General features: G+C 41.6%; 1 protein-coding gene across 3 annotated transcripts in view; it reads right to left on the reverse strand.

The window, feature by feature from the left end:
• The window catches only part of KCNE4 (potassium voltage-gated channel subfamily E regulatory subunit 4), a 90,019-nt gene that overhangs the window by 8,422 nt on the left and 62,888 nt on the right, over window positions 1–18,709 (reverse strand). The window contains exon 4 of one of the 3 annotated variants that reach the window (XM_071216102.1): window positions 10,436–10,550. The exons of the other annotated variants lie outside the window; for them this stretch is intronic. The gene's annotated coding sequence lies outside the window, so the exon portion shown is untranslated. The remainder of the gene's footprint in view (window positions 1–10,435; window positions 10,551–18,709) is intronic. 3 annotated transcript variants of the gene reach the window in all.

Genomic DNA, 18,709 nt, shown 5'->3' on the forward strand with positions numbered 1-18,709 from the left:
CACGCAGAGTTCATACCAAGGTCATGCCAAACGTAGAACATGCCTCATGCATTGTCAGAGGAGCCAAGGAAACCATAGAAGTGAGCTGTGTATTGGCTCAATGAGTGCATTCATGTATTAACCTCTGGACTCTGCTTCCAAACATTCTTATCAAGATCTCCAGGCAAAATAAAGCTCTAAAATGTATCTTAACCACCATTCTCAAGGAATATCTGGGATGTATTTGGAATAGCTCTGGGTCAAAGCTTGGGTAAGGTGACACAGAGCTCCCAGAAACAATAAAGTCAAATAAATGAGTTGGTGTATATAGTTTTAAATGATTTCCATGTGTTGTACAGTGTAACAATGAAAAGACAGGCTCCAGGGTCAGCCCACCTGGGCCCCAACTCTGATCATCCCACTTATTAGCTGTGTGGCCACCGGCAAGTTTCTTACTCTCTCTGTGCCTCTGTAAAAGGGTAATGATAAGAGTACTTACCTCACAGGGTTGATGTGAGGAATAAATACAATAATCTGCTCTTTCACCCTCCATTTAGACTGAAGTCCCAGGACAAAGCTACAAAAGGCATGAACATCTTTCCTACATCAAGTATATAAAAAGATAAGAAAGAAAATGCAGGATTTTTAAAAGAGTTGTTGTCAGTGTTTCCTCTCCCCCCTCAGGGGGAAGGGGTGAGGAGAGGGCTGCTTTCTTCTTGTGGTAGGTTGAATTACCTACCCCAATTTAGACATGGCCTTGATCTTAATCCATGTCCCTGTAGGTGGAATCCATAGTAGACTGGACCTCTTTAAGATGTGATGTTTTAGTTATGGTGTGGCCCACCTGAATGAAGGTAGGTCTTAATCTGTATTACTGGAGTTCCTCATAAGCAGAAGAAATTCAGACATAGTCAGAAAAAGCCATGGGGAAGAGCTAAAAGCAAGACAGCAGGAAGCCAGAAAAGAAAGGAAAGAACTTCTCCATGTGTTGGGGAAGCCCAGGAAGCAAGCATTGCCAGGCAGCTAGAACACTACCAACCCTGGGAGGAAGCATGCCTCTAGCCTCTGAAACCACAAGCCAAGAAATTCTTGGCTTTTTAAGTCAACCCATTGTGTGGTAATTGTCTTAAGAACCTGGAGAACTGAGACACTACATGATTTAAGGGAACTGAGAAGGGCTTCATGTCCTGACAAGTGTCCCCAGCAGCCAGGACACAATCCCATAGAAAAAAATCTGGAAGTCAGAGACTGTGCCCAGTTGGGGCTCTGAAAAGAGGTTGCCAAGTTAGGGAAGCCAACCTGGAATTTGCTGGGGAAAAGATATGGGAGTGTTTCCGATTAACCAGACATGCAGGAGGAAGAGATTGGTGTGCTTCAAATGAGTTCCTGCCCAGGATGACTCTCCAGGGACTGAGAGGGAGACGTGTCCCCTACGTCCAAGGAAAGCATCCAGAGGGGGTGGAAGGATATGGTCTTACTCACCAATAACCTTCATCTGGAAGAGTAGAGGCTTTGACTCTAAATGAACTTGGGATGTTTTGCCCATCGCACAGCAGTGGATGTATTAATTACTGAACTGAAACTTTTAGAAAAGACTAGAGCAGCTGGGGGAGGTGGGGGTTATTAACTGGGAGTGACTAGAAAAGTCAGGGGACCTGCCCAGATTTCTATCACAGGACAGCAAAGGAACCGGTCCCGTGAACAAGTCTAATGGAGTAGTGGGACTCAAAAATAAAGTTGCTTTGTGATGACACTTTTCAAGTTCTGCTTTTTTATCATGTTGTGTCATGTAAAGTGCTTGCTACTGTGCCTAGTACACAAGTGCTCATTTATCATAAATATTAAACGATGTTAGGAAAATGCAAAAATATATTTTAGATGCTCCTTAACATTATCTATTTTAAATTTAAGTTTACAGATCATAAATGATTGTTCACTGTCTCATTGCCAGCATCTTATATGTTCCTTCATCAACGGTAGGCCTTGTGGAAATATTTGTGGAATGAATAACAGAAAGAATGTGTTAAGTGCTCTTTGCAGACTTTATTTGATTTTCACAAGAGCTCTGTGAGGTAAGGGTTATTATGAACAGATTTTTACAGATGTGGAAACTGAGACCTAAAAAGGTGAAGTTGTCCTTGTCACACAGCAGGAGGTAGCAGAACTAGAACTACTGACATCACACCAAACCCACACTCTAATCCTGACACACGTCATTCAGTGGTTTGGGGTCAGTCTGGCTCTAGCTCTTCAACAGTCAGGCAGGCTATGGAACAGCATGGCAGGAGGGTGATGTTGAAGGGCTTCGGGGATTCCTGTTGAGGAGAGCAGAGCTGACACTCTTAAAAAAATGTTTTGAAGCCTTTAAAAGTTAAAAACAAAGACAAAAAACCTTCTAAGTGCCAGATTATAAACAGGACTCAAGAAAAAGTAATCTCCAGTTAGCACTGATTTCTGCACATACCAAAGTTAATTGTTTCTGGGAAGGGACTCATATCGCTGATTTCAAGAGTGTTTCATAGCCTGGGCTGCCCTTTTGGAGAAGCAAACTAAACTGTGCATGGGGAGGGTGAGGAGTGCCCATTGCTGAGGGGCTGACTCCCTGTTGCGGCATTTCCCATCACCTTGTTCCATTTCTCTCCCTTAGGAGAGGGAGCTGGAGTCTACAGCACCAGACAACCAAAGGGTCCATCAACAGTCTTCATGTTGCTACAGCCGTGGCTCTCAGAGTTAATCCAGCAGGAGAAGGAGAATGGGCAGTTAGTCAAGGATAGCTCACCCCATCAATAGTACAGAGGCAGGATTTGCTTGTTGAGTCACAGCTGGGACCCAAAGATACCAATTCTGGTTCTTCACACAGAGCCATTGTGAAAAGTGACACGTCACTTCCAGCGAGCGAACGGGAAAGAAGGAGGCAATTGGAAGTTTGAGGCTTATACTCAGGCCATGCTGAGAGAGCAAGTATTCCTTCTGAGTTCGAGAAATAATTTAGTCCTACACACAAGCAGGAAAGTGACATCAGAAACTGGCCCATGATTCCAACTGGGCAGTGAGAATGAGGAGAGATGAATGCATCCCTGCTCTGCTGGGAAGGAGGGCTCCTGTAGAGTAAGGAAGCCAGAAAATAGGTTGGCCATCAGTCATTAGTCAGGTAGGCTCTGTTTCCTTAGGAGTGTGGGCAGAGTAGCTAAATAGCCAGCATACTTCAGGTCACAGTCCTGGCCCCATGTTTCACTGTGCTTAACCCAATTAATGGCATATTCATTTAGCCTATATCTATTCATTTATTTGTTTATTGATTCATTTATTCAAATAAATACATATCCTGCAACCCAAACCAATAGATATTTCATAATATTAAAGGATCAAATCAGCTTAAAAATTATCACTAAGAAATTTAGTCAAGCAAAATAAAAGTTAGTGTCACACAAAAAAAGATGGCATCAGAGCTTCTTCTGTACGATCTGGCTGAATAATACTAGCTTCCTCTTTGACCAAACCTCTATCAACAATGAATCAGACCCCACCCCCAGCCCTGTGTCCATCTCTGTACACTGGGTAGCCATAGAGTTCCTTGGACCTCCAGCAACTACTTAGTGTGGGAGCAGCTATGGTATTTCCTACTATGACCTTCCTTTAGTGCAAGCCAGCTAGGAAAGGATTTGTTTTTCTAAATAAGGAAAAAAAATCTGAGATTCATTTGAAACTGCAATACCCTATGCCTTTGTTCTTATTTCTGTTGTAAAAAAGGCATGTTTTTTCTTGGGGATGGAAGGGCAAATTTATCTCTTTCATCAATCTAGGAAAAGGTTAGTTAGGTTATTCAAGTCACCTGGTCATAAGAAGAAAAAATGACAATTATGGTGGCAGCAAGGAATGGGTACAATGGTAGACTGGGTAAGAGCACAGGTTTCATCTTCTCCCCTCACCAGCTGCATGTTCCTGAGCAAATTATTTAACCCATAGATCCAAGGTCATGAAATCTTACTCCTGTGTTTTCTTGTAAGTTTTACGGTGTTAACTCTTACATTTAGTGCTTTGGTCCATTTTGATGTAATTTTGGTATATGAAGTGAGCTAGGGATCCAAATTCATTCTTTTGCAGGTGCATATCCAGTTGTTCCAGCACCACTTTTTGAGAAATGAAATTCACTTCAACCTGGAGGTCTATCTTTAGTATTTCTTTAGGCAGATCTACTGTTAATGAACTCTTTCAATTTTGAGCTATCTCTGAATGTCTTCATTTCTCTTTCATTAAAAAAAATTTTTTTTTTCTAAATAAGTGTATAGTAAAAGATGTGAACTTATAAATCAAACATACATAACATCATACAGGGGTCCCACACATCAACCCTCCACCAACATCTTGCATTGTCTTGAGACAATTTGTTACAGATATGAAAGGATATTATCAACATCTTAATACTAATTATAGTCCTATCTTACATTTGGTGTGTTTTTCCCCAAACCCAGCCTATTATTATTTTTAAATATATTTTTTATTGCAGAAGTTATAAACTTATACAACAATCATGCACATGTACAGAACTCCCAAACAACACCCCTCTATCAATACACCACACTGTGGTGGAATATTTGTTACAAATAAGATAATATCAGCTGATTGTTACCATGTCTACAGTGTACATTTGGCTCACATTTTACATACTGCCCCATTATCAACACAGTACATCTTTAGCATAGATGCAAGAATATTATATTATTACTGTTAACCACAATCTATAGGCCACTCTGTTGTATTTTTCCCATGCTTCTCCACATTCCCACCACACTGCAGTAGTAATACACGTTTGCTCTAGCTCACAAAGGACACTCTTGTATCTGTACCATCAACCACAATTCTCATCCACCTCTTGGTTTACTGTGCTATTTAATTCCTAAATTATTCTCTACCATTCTGTCAATTGGCGTTTACATACCTACACTATCATTTTTAGCCATATCCCCATTTATAAATAGCTATTAATTACTATTTGTTGCCATCCACTCTATACATTTCCACACTTCTACAGTAAAGTTAATTAAAATGCCTACATACATTAAACATCAGTAGTACATCTCAGTCCTCCTCTTATCTCCCTTAAGAATCCACCTCTTACCATCAGGTCTTGAAGATATTTTCCTACAATTTCTTCTAAAAGCTTTATGGTTTTTGCTTTTATTTTTAGGTTTTTTAATCCATTCTCAGTCAATTTTTGGATAAGGTGTGAGTTAGGAATCCTCTTTCCTTCTTTCAGATATGGATATCCAATTCTTTCAGCACTATTTGTTGAATGGATTGTTCTGCCCAAGCTATGTGGGTTTGGCAGACTAGCCAAAAATCACTTGACTGAACATGTGAGAGCCTGTTTCTGAACCATCAGTTTGGTTCCACTGGTCTATGTGTCTGTCTTTATGCCAGTACCATGCTGTTTTTACCACAATAGCTAAGTAATATGATTTAAAGTTTGGAAATGAGGGTTTGCTCTTCCTTTTTATGGTGTTTCTGGTTGTTTAGGACTCCTTACCCTTCCAAATAAATTTGACAACCATGTTTTCAATTTTTTTTTAAATGCTGGTAGAATTTTTATTGGGATTGCATTGAATTTGTATATCAATTTAAGTAGAATTGACATCTTAATGATATTTAGTCTTCAAATCCATGAGCATGGAATGTTCTTCCAGTTATTTAGGGCTTTTTCAAATTTCTTTTAACATTGAGTTGAAGATTTCTGAATACAGGTGCTTTACATCATTGGTTAAATTTATTCCTGACTATTTGAGTTTTATCTGTCATATTTTATTTTTACCACTGTTATCACTTTTAGTTACTTTTATTGACATAATCTTCATTTCTAGACTCTCTCCCAGGCCTCTCTCTCCTGTCTTTTCTTTTCAGGCTCTGGAACATCCTTTAGAATTTCCTGAAACTCTGACCTCTTGGTTAGAAATTCTCTCAGTTTCTGTTTATCTGTGAATATTCTAATTTCACCCTCATTTTCGGAGGAAAGACAGTCTTGCTGGATATAAGATTCTTGGCTGGAAGTGTTTCTCTTGTAGTATCTTAAATCAGACCACTGTCTTCTTGCCTCCATAGTTTCTGGTGAGAAATCAGCACTTAATCTTATTGGGTATCCCTTCTATGTTATGCATTGCTTTTCTCTTGCTGTTCTCAGAATTCTCTCTTTGTCTTTTGCATTTGACATTTTTTTTTTTTAAGATTTATTTTTATTTATTTATTTAATTCCCCTCCCCCGGTTGTCTGTTTTCTGTGTCTTTTTGCTGCGTCTTGTTTCTTTGTCCGCTTCTGTTGTCGTCAGCGGCATGGGAAGTGTGGGCGGCGCCATTCCTCGGCAGGCTGCTCCCTCCTGCGCGCTGGGTGGCTCTCCTTACGGGTGCACTCCTTGCGCATGGGGCTCCCCTACGCGGGGGACACCCTTGCGTGGCACAGCACTCCTTGCGCGCATCAGCACTGCGCATGGGCCAGCTCCACACGGGTCAAGGAGGCCCGGGGCTTGAACCGCGGACCTCCCATGTGGTAGACGGACGCCCTAACCACTGGGCCAAAGTCCGTTTCCCTGCATTTGACATTTTGATGAGTATGTGTGTTGGGGTTAGTCTATTCAGATTTTTTGGATGGGAGTATGCTGTGCTTCTTGGACATGGATATCTAGGTCCTTCAGTAGTTTTGGGAAATTTTCTACCATTATTTCTTCAAATATTCCTTCTGCCCCTTTTCCCTTCTCTTCTCCTTCTGGGACACCCATGACATTTATGTTTGCACACCTTTTGCTGTCATTTAGTTCCCTGAAGCCTTGTTCAAATTTTTCCATTCTTTTCTTCATCTGTTCTTCTGTATGTTCACTTTCAGAGGGCATTTCTTCAAGCTCACCAATTCTTTCTTCTGCCTCCTCAAATCTACTATTATATGATTCTAATGTTTTTTAAATTTCATTTATTGCACCTTTCATTCCCATAAGATCTGCTATTTTTCTAAGTATGCTTTCAAGTTTTTCTTTGTGCTTATGCAGTGTCTTCTTAATATCCTTAATCTCTAGCCTTATCACTGAAATTATTAAGGAGATATGTTTGAAGAACTCACACTGTCACAGAATAGCTCCTGGGGTGACCTGTGCTGCCAAAGTAGGATGATCACCAGCCTTCACATCTTGGCCAGTAACTTCCCAGAGAGGCTCACTCTGATCCTCTCAGCTTTCTCCCTGTCAGAGGTGGGACTGGGGCCTAGGCTAGAGCTGCAATCCGATCTGGATGGAAAGAAGACGGTCCCTACCAGCACTGTGATTTTCAGTCCACCCTGCTTCCCCTCATGCCAGGCATGGAGTTAAGATGGTGGCTACTGGCCTCTTTCTGACTTGGACAGGCTCAAACTTTAGCTGGTCTTAGGATTATAGTTTAACCTGCTGAATTTACTCATTAATAGCTGAAGTTGCTGCCCAACCATCTCTTCTTTCCCCATTTTTGGGAAGTGGAGCTCTCAATTCCAACCATGGAACAGTTCCTGAGGTGGCTTATGCCTCCAGTGGAGGATGGGCACCAGCCTCCATGGCATGGAGCACTCTACTTATGAATCTTCTCTGCAGATGGGCAGTCTCCTCCTTCCATTCCTTCAAGTATGTTGCAAGATGCTCTTCTGGTCTCCTGGAGCTCCCAAACAGGTGCTTCAGATAATTCCCGGTAGCTCTGGGTGTTTACTAGCTGCCCTGTAGCAGAAGCTGACTCTAGGAGCTCCTTACTCTGCCATCATCTTGCTGGTTGTCCTCTCTCCTTCATTTTTAAAGAATGGTTTAGCCACATATAGAATTCTTGGCTAATAGTTTATGTTTTTTTTGTTTTGTTTTCATTCAGTAATTTGAATTTTCATCCTGTTACCTTCTGGGCTATATGGTTTCTTATGAGAAATCAGCTGTTAATTTTATTGAGGACTTCTTTTATGTGATGAGCCACTCCTATCTTGCTGCTTTAATATTCTCTGTCTTTGATTATGATGTATCTAAGTATGTATCTCTCTGGGTTTATCCCACTTAGAGTTCATTGATCTTCTTAGATGTGTAGATTAAAGTTTCTCATCAAATTTGAGAATTCTGGAGACATTATTTACTTAAATATTCTCTCTGCCCCCTTTTCTCTTTCCTCTCCCTAGGGAACACCGGTTATGTTGATAATTTGGATGGTGTCCCATAGGTCTCTGAGGCATTGTTTCTTTGCTTTTCCTGTCCCTCAGACTAGATCATCTCAATTGACATATCTACAAGTTCACTGATTCTTTCTTCTGTATGCTTAAGTCTGCTGTCAAGACCCTCCAGTGATTTTTCATTTCAGTTCACCTATTTTTCAACTCCAAATTTCTATTGTGTTTCTTTTATGTCTATCTCTTTATTGATGTTCTGTATTTGATAAGACATAACTCAATAATTTCCTTTAGTTTTTTTAGACATGGTTTCTCTTTAAGTCTTTGAACATATAGCTTATTTAAAATTGTTGTCTAGCAAGTCCAAAGTTCAGGCTTTCTCAGGGACAGCTTCTATTGATTGCTTTTTTCCTGCATATGAGCTATACTTACTTGTTTCTTCGTATGTCTAATAATTTTTTTTACAATTATTATTATTATTTTTTATTTCTCTCCCCTTCCCATCCCTCCCCACCCTCATTGTCTATTCTCCATGTCCATTTGCTGCACGTTCTTCTTTTGTCCATTTCTGTTGTTGTCAGCAGCACAGGAATCTTGTGTCTCTTTTTGTTGTTGTTGTTGCATCATCTTGCTGCGTCAGCTCTCCATGTGTGTGGCACCATTCCTGGGCAGGCTGAACTTTCTTTCGTGCTGGGTGGCTCTCCTTATGGGGTGCACTCCTTGCACGTGGGGCTCCCCTATGCGGGGGCACCCCTGCATGGCACGGCACTCCTTGCACACATCAGCACTGTGCGTGGGCCAGCTCCACATGGGTCAAGGAGGCCCAGGGTTTGAACCACGGACCTCCCATGTGGTAGATGGATGCCCTATCCACTGGGCCAAGTCTGCTTCCCTAATAATTTTTTTTTTAAACATGTAATATGGCAACTCTAGGGATAAGATTTTCACTTCCCACCCCCATCTCAGGATTTTTTATTTCTACTGCTTATTGTAATTTCTTTATGACTTTTCTGAACTAGTTCTTTATAGTTTGCATTTTTGTCATACACGGCCACTGAAGTCTCTGCCTTAATAGCTTAGTGGTCAGGTAACAATTAGTCAGATTTTGCTTAATATCTGGAACCAAAAATTTTCTACTCTTTATTGAGGGATTCTGTGTGCATTTTGGACATACATTCAACACTCAGCCAGGAAGTTTACAATTCTGCCCTAGTCTTCACTTCCTGCTTGTGCAGAGCCTCAAAGTCAGATAGAAGTGAAGGCTTAGGGCCTTCTTAGCTCTTCCTTGAATTCAGTCATAGCTCTGTGCATGCAAGCAGCTTTCTAAATTACCAGAAATGTCAATGTTGTAAAAACCTCTATGGGCAGCTCATTCCTAAGCTTTTCCTTTAAGCTTTTGTTTTTGTTTTCTTTCTAAAACTATTGTTTGGCCCAACTGTTATCCACCACCTCAAGAATCTACAAAGTTAATCAATTACCTCTAATTATTTTCAACAAATGCCCCAGGAAAATGTCTTTTCTTGCTGGGAAAGGTCCAAGTCAGGTCAAATAAAGATATCCTTACAAGTATTCTAGAGAACCATGAAAAAAGATCAAATAATGAAATTTATCTGGGAATGAGGTTTTGAAGAAGTCTCAACCCCATTCTGCCCCCTCTGGTGGCTACTAAGCTTCCAATTTTGGACTGTTCATTTTCAGAGAGGGGAGATGGGTAGAGAGCAAGTTAAAAATTACATAAATGTCACTGTCCTTACTGAGATTCATTCATTTTTCCTGAGTAAGCACTCCCCAAATTGTTGCAAGCCTTTGGTTAATTTCCAGATTTCTGAAAAAGTTGGTTCTGACCATTTGTGCCAGTTTTCTTTTTGCTTTAGTAAAGAGAGAATTTTGGGCATCCTAACTCTGCTATTTTCACTAGTATCACCTCTACCAAGCATTTTCTTTGCAGTATAGCATTGTGTTCAGAGCTTGGGCTTTGGTAGCCAGACAGCCTGGTTTCAAATCGTGGTTCTACCATTTGCTACCTATGTCACCTGGATCAAGTTCCTCAACTTTTCTGTGCCTCCATTTCTCTATGAAGTAGAGATGATAATAATATTATCTACCACATAGGCTTGTCACAAGGAAGAGAAGAGCTAATGCATGTAAAAACCTAGTACAGTGCCTGGTACATAAGTACTCAATAAATATTGGCTACTACTGTTATCATTGTTGTTATCTCATTCCTCTAAACATTCCCATGGGAGTTTATTATTCCATCCATTTGACAAATGAAGAAAGGGGAACACAGAGACATTAAGGAACTTGCCAGTGGTCATACAGCTAGTAGTACTGACTGTGTTGCTTCAAAGGAAGGTACAAAGTAATCCTCAAGATTATGTCCTCAGGTGCCATTGGCCAGCCATGAATGAAGAAGTCAGGACCTGGAGGCAAATATAACAAAGTGTGAGCTCTGTGCCTGTGAACCCCAAAACCTGGAGGTTTCCACTGTACCTCCCTCCTTTCTGTACACTCATGAAAGAAGGAGATCAACAGGCTATGCACACAGGTGGTGCAAACTAAGTTCTTGGTGGAGTTAACAAAATGAAGAGTGCAAATGGATAACGGTCTCAAAGAAATACAAATCAGTAACATAAAAATAAGTCATTTCTTCACTTTGGTTTTCAGTCTCACTTACCGATGGGAGGAAGATTCCTTCATCAGTTCCAATTCATATTTACATTGCCTGTTTAGAGTTGTGGTGGCATCAAGGAGACATTGCTGCCCCTCCAAGCTTCTCTCCTTGTCTCAGTGAAGCTCGTAGGCGCAGATGTAGAAACTAGATTCACTAACAGAACCCTCAAAATCTACCCCCAATTCTTTTTTGCCCATCACCCCACCTACCTCACACAATTCTATTTAACAACAAATATTAAGCATCCTCTCTGGGCAAAGGACACTGTACCCCCAAAGGGGCTCTTCACTGGTGAAAGGGAGTCCAGAGAGAAGGAGCAGTCTCTGGCCACAAGATGCTAAGAATCAAGTACGAAAATAAGGTAGGGAGGGAAACAGATGTGGCTCAAGCAGTTGGGCTCCCATTTACCATATAAGAAGTCTAGGGTTCGATGCCCAGGGCCTCCTCGTAAAGGTAAGCTGGCCCATATGGTGAGCTGGCCCACGCAGAGTGCCAGCCCACACGGGAGTGCCGCCCCACGTGGAAGTGCTACCTCTCGCAGGAGTGCTGGCCGACATAGAGACCCGGCACAGCAAGATGATGCAATAAGAGACACAGAGGAGAGACAATAAGAGACGTAGCAGAACAGGGAGCTGAGGTGGCACAAGGGAATGATCAATTCTCTCCTACTCCGGAAGGTCCCAGATCAGTTCCCAGAGTCACCTAATGAGAATACAAGCAGACACAGAAGAACACACAGCAAATGGACACACAAAAAGCAGACAATGGGGAGGTGCGGGGCGGGGCGGGGGGGGGGGAGAGATAAGTAAATAAATATATCTTTTTTTAAAAAACTAAAAACTAAGGCAGGGACAAGCAAGCAGAGCTATTAGTTCCAAGGGCCACTGGTGAGAAAGAAACCAGGTGTCCAGGAGGTTCAGAAGGAAACAGTTCATCAGCCAGGGTGGATCAGGCAACATCTCATGGAGGAGGTAGCATGTGTGCCTGAGCTTAAGTAATGGCAAGGAGTTTAGTGAGGTCGAATGATGTAATCCAGGAGAAGGCCAGAGAAGCCCCAAGGAAGCACAGCACATGAGGCATGTTCAGGGACAAGCTGGCTACATGTCAGCAAGTACTAGGAGGACAGAAGCCACAGCATGGGGGGACAGCTTGCCAACCAGAGTGTGGGCTCAATGCAAGCAAGGGTAAGGGAAGCATCTGCAGAGAAGGGAAAGGGGGCTCCCAGGCTTGGGCGTGGAATCTAGGCTGACTGACAGGACAGAATTGAGGAGAAGGAGCTGGAGGACAGTGACTGCCCCAGAGTACAGCGGAGGGATAGGGACTGGACACCTGTTCCTGGCAGAGGTGAGATTGGATGGGTTGCCCATACTCTGGCATCTTTAGTTTCTCACCTGTCTAGTGAAAATGTTCTGGGTTATGGGCAGGTAGGAAAACTAGTTTGAATGGGCCAGGGGCCATTCTGGAACTGGCAAGTGCTGAACTGCCTTTAATATTCAGTCATGGGTGGTAAGGGGTGTGGCCCAGATCAGCAAGGAATGGATGGGAGAAGGGATTGGAAAACAATCCTGGAAGAGTACTCAAAGGGCTTAGAAGGGATGAGTGGACCTCAGGAGGAGAAACTCAAGGACCAGGATCTGGATGCCTAGACTCCATGTCATACTTTCCCACCCCAGGGCCATTGCCAATGTCTCAGAAAAGCTGAAGCCCCTGTGAAGAGCAGTGAAAAGCATCACGTCATGTGAATGCTGAATCAAGGGGCTGGGGGGAACTGAGGATAAACTCCAACCTTGAGCAGTTAAGGGGCAGGCTGCGCTTGGCTTGAGGTGGTGCACCACTCTCCCTCTGCTCTCAGACCTCATCAGCACTTTGTAGGCCTGCTGCCTGTATCATAAGAACTTGTTCTCCAAATTACTCAGCCACTCAGGGAGGCCCTCGTGAACTACCCAAACCCCAATGTATACCTGGGGCTGGGTGGTATGGTGGAGGAATGGGAGAAAATGTCTATAAACCTACCTTGAGGTGCACATTAGAGCACCCCAGAAGATGTGGGAAGACAGGAAGAAGGTCAAAGGAAACACAGAAGTTTGCAGCCTGGGAGAACACAGAAGCTGGAAGTCTACACCCATTTGAAGAAGAAATGGCATGCTCCCTTTGGGCATAAGCGGCCAGCAGAATTCTGATATGATCCACCCCATATTGCACAGAAAGCTCTTAAATCCTGAAGTTCCTCTGATCTGCCATCTCCCTGTTTCCCACCCCCACCCCACCCCCAGGAAAAAAATAAAACAAAACTATTCAGTCTGGAATGCTGTCAGTGTCCCTGCTCCAACCCACCCCGTGTCTTCATCTGTTAAAGTCCTTCCTACCTTCCAGGCCTAATTCAAGTGCCTGGACCTTTTGCCACCACCCACAACCACTTTCTCTATCCCCTCAGGCTGAGGAGATGCCTCCTCCCTCCTCTGTTCTCTTAAGTGTTTTGCTTATTATTTAGTTACGGCTCTGAAGATGGGAAGCTAACTGTTTTGTGAAGCAGAACATGCTACCTGTCTATCAGGTTGTATGCTCCTGAGTGTGGGGATGACATCTTACTCATGTTTGATTCCTCCAAAGAGCCAGCCCAAAGCTGACTTAGAGACAGCAGAATGAATATGCATTGACCTAATCAATTAGTCGCTAATCTGTACATCTTACTGGACAAAGAGCCCCATCACAAGATGGCTGGAATTGTCTGAAATGTCTTCTTATATAAGCCCAAGGCTGCAGCCCAGTAACCTATGACCATTATTAAGTACTTCCCCACCTCTGCCCACCCCCGTGATGATCTTAGAATATTCTCCTCCTCCTTCAACATTTTGGGCCAACAGGTATTAGAAGTCAGGATTCATTCCCTGCCCACCCCAGCCCCCAAAAAACTCTTATTTCTCTTCTAAAACATACTTATGGTATAAAAAGGACCATAATCCTGACTCAGTAACTAGACACTGGAAAAACAAAAACAAAATAAAAGGAAAATTGAGTTCAAAGACAACAAGTGACTTGGACTGGTTTGAGGTTTGGATGGGGTCCAGCTCCCAGAGCTTTTGCTTCATTCTCAGGGAAGAAAGACATAAGCCACTGAAATGCTCAGGGGAAACACTGTAATTCTTTCATCCCTCACAGGGCACCCAATGAAGGACCTTTTATAACTGGGCACAGACTGTCAGGTGACACTTTCAGTCCCCTGGCAGCTGAGTGCAGTGTTTTTGCTACTTTAGTGGAGCCATGGAGACCTAATGGAACATAAGTTTCACTCAACAAATGGAAGGAAACTTGGAGATCATCTAATGCAGTCCTTTTAGTTTACAGACAAGAAAATTCAGGCCCAGAGAGAGGAAATTAATGAATTAAACAATTACCCAGCCTCATCTTCACAGATATAAAAGTCCAGAGGTCATTAACTAGGCTCACACCCATCCTCCTGCAAATATGATTTCAGGGACCAAAAAAGCATGACTTGCCCCACACACATACACACGTGCTCTGTGGTGCTTCACATCATCAAAGTGCATATGTCCTAGGCTAGTCTAAGAAATGCCTCAAGCAACGCCCTTGACTCTATGCTGTCACGCAGTGCGGCCTAGAGGTAGACGAGGTTCTAGGTCTCAGATTGGCAGATGAATATTAATTCATCTTCATGAATATTAATTATGTTCTTTTGATTGATGACTTATTTTAATATGTATCCAACTATATTTTTTAAAGATAATAATGGAAAAACATGTGAATGACTGCTCATCTATTAATAGATTCCTTATTTAGAGCAAAGAGAAGCAAGAGCAAAAGAAAAACAAAAACACCTTGATTTAACTTTGATAAGAGTTTGTCCTAGCAATGGAGGGCAGTTTGACATGGCTGTTTGATCATTGTTTGTTATTACCATGCAGCATTCTCCTGATTCCCGCCTACTCCAGGGATGAGAATAGCTTTCATACATGTTATTTAGTAGTATATTTTTAGATCTGACAAGTTAATGATAGTTTTTAAGCTACATTACAATGCTACATATCTGTCATGGAGATCAAAACAGAGTGCTCTCAGAGGTCAGCAATAAACCAAGGGTCTGAAGGAAGGGAGAACAAGAAATTGGAGTGGTTTTTCCTGCCCTTCTTTGCAAAGGCAGCTTCTCATTGGGTAGAGTCTGAGGGGAGAGATTTGAGAGAAGAAAAGTAGAGTACAGCAGAGCAAGAGAAGGTTGAAGTAGAAAAAAAAAAGAAAAGAAAAGGAAAGGAAAGGAAAAACGAAAACACATGGAATACCACACAGCAGTTAAAATGAATCAACTAGAGCTATAAGTATCAACACGTAAATCACAAAAACATAAAATGAGACATTGAAAGCAAATTGCAGTATGACCCATACAGTATTATATCATTAATCCAAAGGTTAAATGCACACAAAACAATTCTGTAAGTTTGTGGATACAGGGACAATCAGAATAAAAACACATACAGGAGTGGTGAAAACTCAATCAAGTGGGTCATAACTTCTGGCAAGGGCAAAAGGAGTAAGGAAAGAAAGGGAAGGCAATTAGAAAAAGGTATTCAGGGGTCAGCAATTCCGTCATATATGGTTTTATTTCTTCAGCTAGATGGTGAATGTGTGTGGTTGCTGAATTATTATACATTTTTATATGCCTGAAATAGTTCACAACCAAAAAAATTAGTCAAAGTTATCCCCAAAGAATTGGAGCACCTCTCCCCCTACCTCTTTCTCCCTACCCCATCTATATATATGTGATAAATATTTTACATTTAAATATATAAATATCAATATATACACAGAGAGAGGACAGGATAGATAGGAAGGTAGATGGACGATGGATGGATGGATGGATGGATAGATGGATGGATGGATGGATGGGGTCATTATGTGCCAAATGCTTTTCATGAACTATCTTATTTAATCCTCACAATGATCCATCTTACAGATGAGACAATTGAGGTCTGAAGAGCCTAAGCTGAAAAAAAACCATCAGCCCCCCGAGCCAGCCCAGCTGAGCCCACCTCCAGGCCCTCTGCTGATTGTCTGCTCCATGCCTTCGTTTGAATTAAAAGGTCAGGGAGTATTCAAAGGTCAAAATTGTTCCTTTAGAAATACAGGAGCGGGAAAGGGCTTCTGTAAATAAAAGATAATAAATAATAGATAAAATGGACACAATAAAGCTATGCCTAGTGCAGACAGGAAAACTGCTGCCCAAGATCCATCTGCTTGTCTGTTACCTGCAGCTCTGAGTGAGGCACCCCCTATTCCTCTCTCTTCTACAGAGGAAACCAAGTCTCTTCCCACACATAAATAACTGCAGGCAGCGGCTTTTGCCAAGTTTTCTCTCTTGTTTTCTCCTGCATCAAGTGGACGCTTCAGCACCAAAACATAAATGCTTTTCTGCCTTTAAAGTCCTCTGAACAGTGAGGAAATAAGCTGGGGGAGACTTTTTTTGAAGACGAGCTGGTGACAATGAATAAGCAACTGCCCTGCCCCACAGGCATAAGTTCAAACCCCATTATCAGCAGAGCTTCAGTGGGAAAACTCACCGTCCTGGTACCTTTGCAAAAATTACCATCTAAAAATCCAGCAATTTATGAAGTAGTAGGAGAGAAAATTCACCGTCAGAAAAATTCGATCTGTGAAACTAAAATTCAAATAGCAATTCTTCAAGTTCATATTTGTTGAAATTTAGTAAGCCAATTCTTATTTAAAAATTGCATGGGTAGGTTTTTTGGAACTAAAACTCAAAAAGCATGGTGTTTAACCATCTGCTTTCATGTGTTTGTCCTAGCATTGACGTTGTGTTTAAAGAATACATTTTTACATTTGCATATTTAGAAACATAGCCAAGATTCATTCTATTCAGAAAAGCAAACCTTTAGCTCCCCATTTCTTAGTTTCTAGAACCCTTTTACCTAGGCCTTTCCTGAAGAATAGCAACTCTTTATTCATACCAAGGATAGATGTGTTCATTTCAGTGATTTTAATAACATAAGAAATGAAACTCAAATGACCAGAATATTGGTCTTAGAGATGACCTAATGCAAATTCTTACAGAAAACGGAGGTTCAGGGAAAGGAAGAATTTCTCTGGACCCACATGAAAGGCTAGCCTTTCCTTGTGCATGTTCTCCTGTCATGCTCAGAAAAAAATTTTGCCTTCATCCATGTTGGATGGAGTGGACAGTTCTGCAAGCCTCAAAATACAGCATTTCCATAGACATTTCTCTCCACTTTTGACTGAAGTAGACAATGCCATCAAGCTAACTATTTGGGTCCTAAGCAGCAAAAAGTGCATGTTTAGTTGCTAATCATCAAACCACCAAAGGTTTATTGTTGCTAGTTGTGGCAAAGATAACTAGCTGCCAACAAAAGATTTATGCTTTTCTTGCATAATATAGTTTTTTGGGGGGCAGTGGCTGCCAAGCCAGGACAATCTTCCTCATCATTTTTATCTTAGTAGGGTCATATGACTAGGTCTCACCAATGGAACTTGATGAGTGTCACTTCTGGGCCAATAACGTTAAGAGGCCAATGTGCCTCATCCACACAGGAGCCGGAGCCAGGGACAATGAATCACTGCCCAGAAGGCAATAAGCTAAACCCATTTTGGACTTTTCATGAGTGAACAATTGTGTTAAGCCACTAAGGTTTGGGGGTTTATCAGTTAGAGCAGCTTGCATTATTATTAATAAAATGATCATATGAAAAGCATCTGAAAAACATAAGTGTCTCCCAAGACAGTAGATTATATGGAGACCCTGTCCAGATGCTCTGCTAATTAATTAAATGGCATCAGTGCTTTTACCTGAGAACTTGCACCTATCCAGCTCAGCTGCATCCCAGGAAAACCCCACAGTAATGCCTCTGGATGCTGAGGCACAAGAGATACAGCACCCAGGTTATATCAGGATAACAGCCCCAAAATGATTTCTGCCTTTTCATAAGTGGAATTAAGGATGTAAAGAATATTAACATGCACAAATCCTTTTGTTTTTTAATTTCCAGGAGTTCTTTAAGTCTTCTGCTTTACCCCCACTAAATAATGAAATGCTCAACTAAAAAACGGCCTTTACAAAAAGTTTCCTCAGTTTTTCATGTCTAGACTTTTCAATCAGTTCCATCAACTTAGTCAAACAGGTCACAATTAAGATCAGAGGGGGAAAAAAATCAAAAAGCTGCTGAATTTGTTTGGCACATAATCAACTAAGGAAATGGCTATGTAAATAGAGCCCTTGCTTAAAGTTCTGTTTGCTCAGCTGTGTTTATTTAAATTAAATATTGGACCTGGTAAGATCTAATATTTATTATTCAACCCTCACCTGTCCTTGGGGTTCTTAGCTGCAGAGAAGTAGAACCAATGAATTAAATGCTTACAGTGTGCTTATTTGCATCTAAATTCAGCTGAATGACCAAAAGTTTGCTCCAGTCATTCCACAAACACTAAACCCAGGGACTTAAAGCCTTATTCTGACTTGTGGCAAAACCATAAATCTTATCACAGATCTCGAAAAAGATTCCATTTTTTTTTAATGTGGTTATTTTGAAGAACTACAAAGATCAATCACAGAAACCAATTCGTTTAATGTAAGAGTACCTAAAGTTGATCTCATCCAGCGTTTTTCAGTTACTTTTTGAAACTGGAACACATATATCTAAAGAAAATAAAATGGAACCCGAATGAACTAGGCAAATGCTGAGAGGCTAGAACTGAAACACAGTTGGGTATCCCCAAGCCCCCCACTCTTCCTATCACCATTCACTCTACAGAGACCCCCAGGACTCCTCTGCAAAATCCTGGGCTTCCAAAGATCATCTTGTGAAACTGGTTCAATTCCTTCATGTTACCAAGAAACTGAGGCACAGCAACCTGCTCAGATTCACT

Source organism: Dasypus novemcinctus, chromosome 7 (assembly GCF_030445035.2).
Source record: "Dasypus novemcinctus isolate mDasNov1 chromosome 7, mDasNov1.1.hap2, whole genome shotgun sequence".
NCBI lineage: Eukaryota > Metazoa > Chordata > Mammalia > Cingulata > Dasypodidae > Dasypus > Dasypus novemcinctus.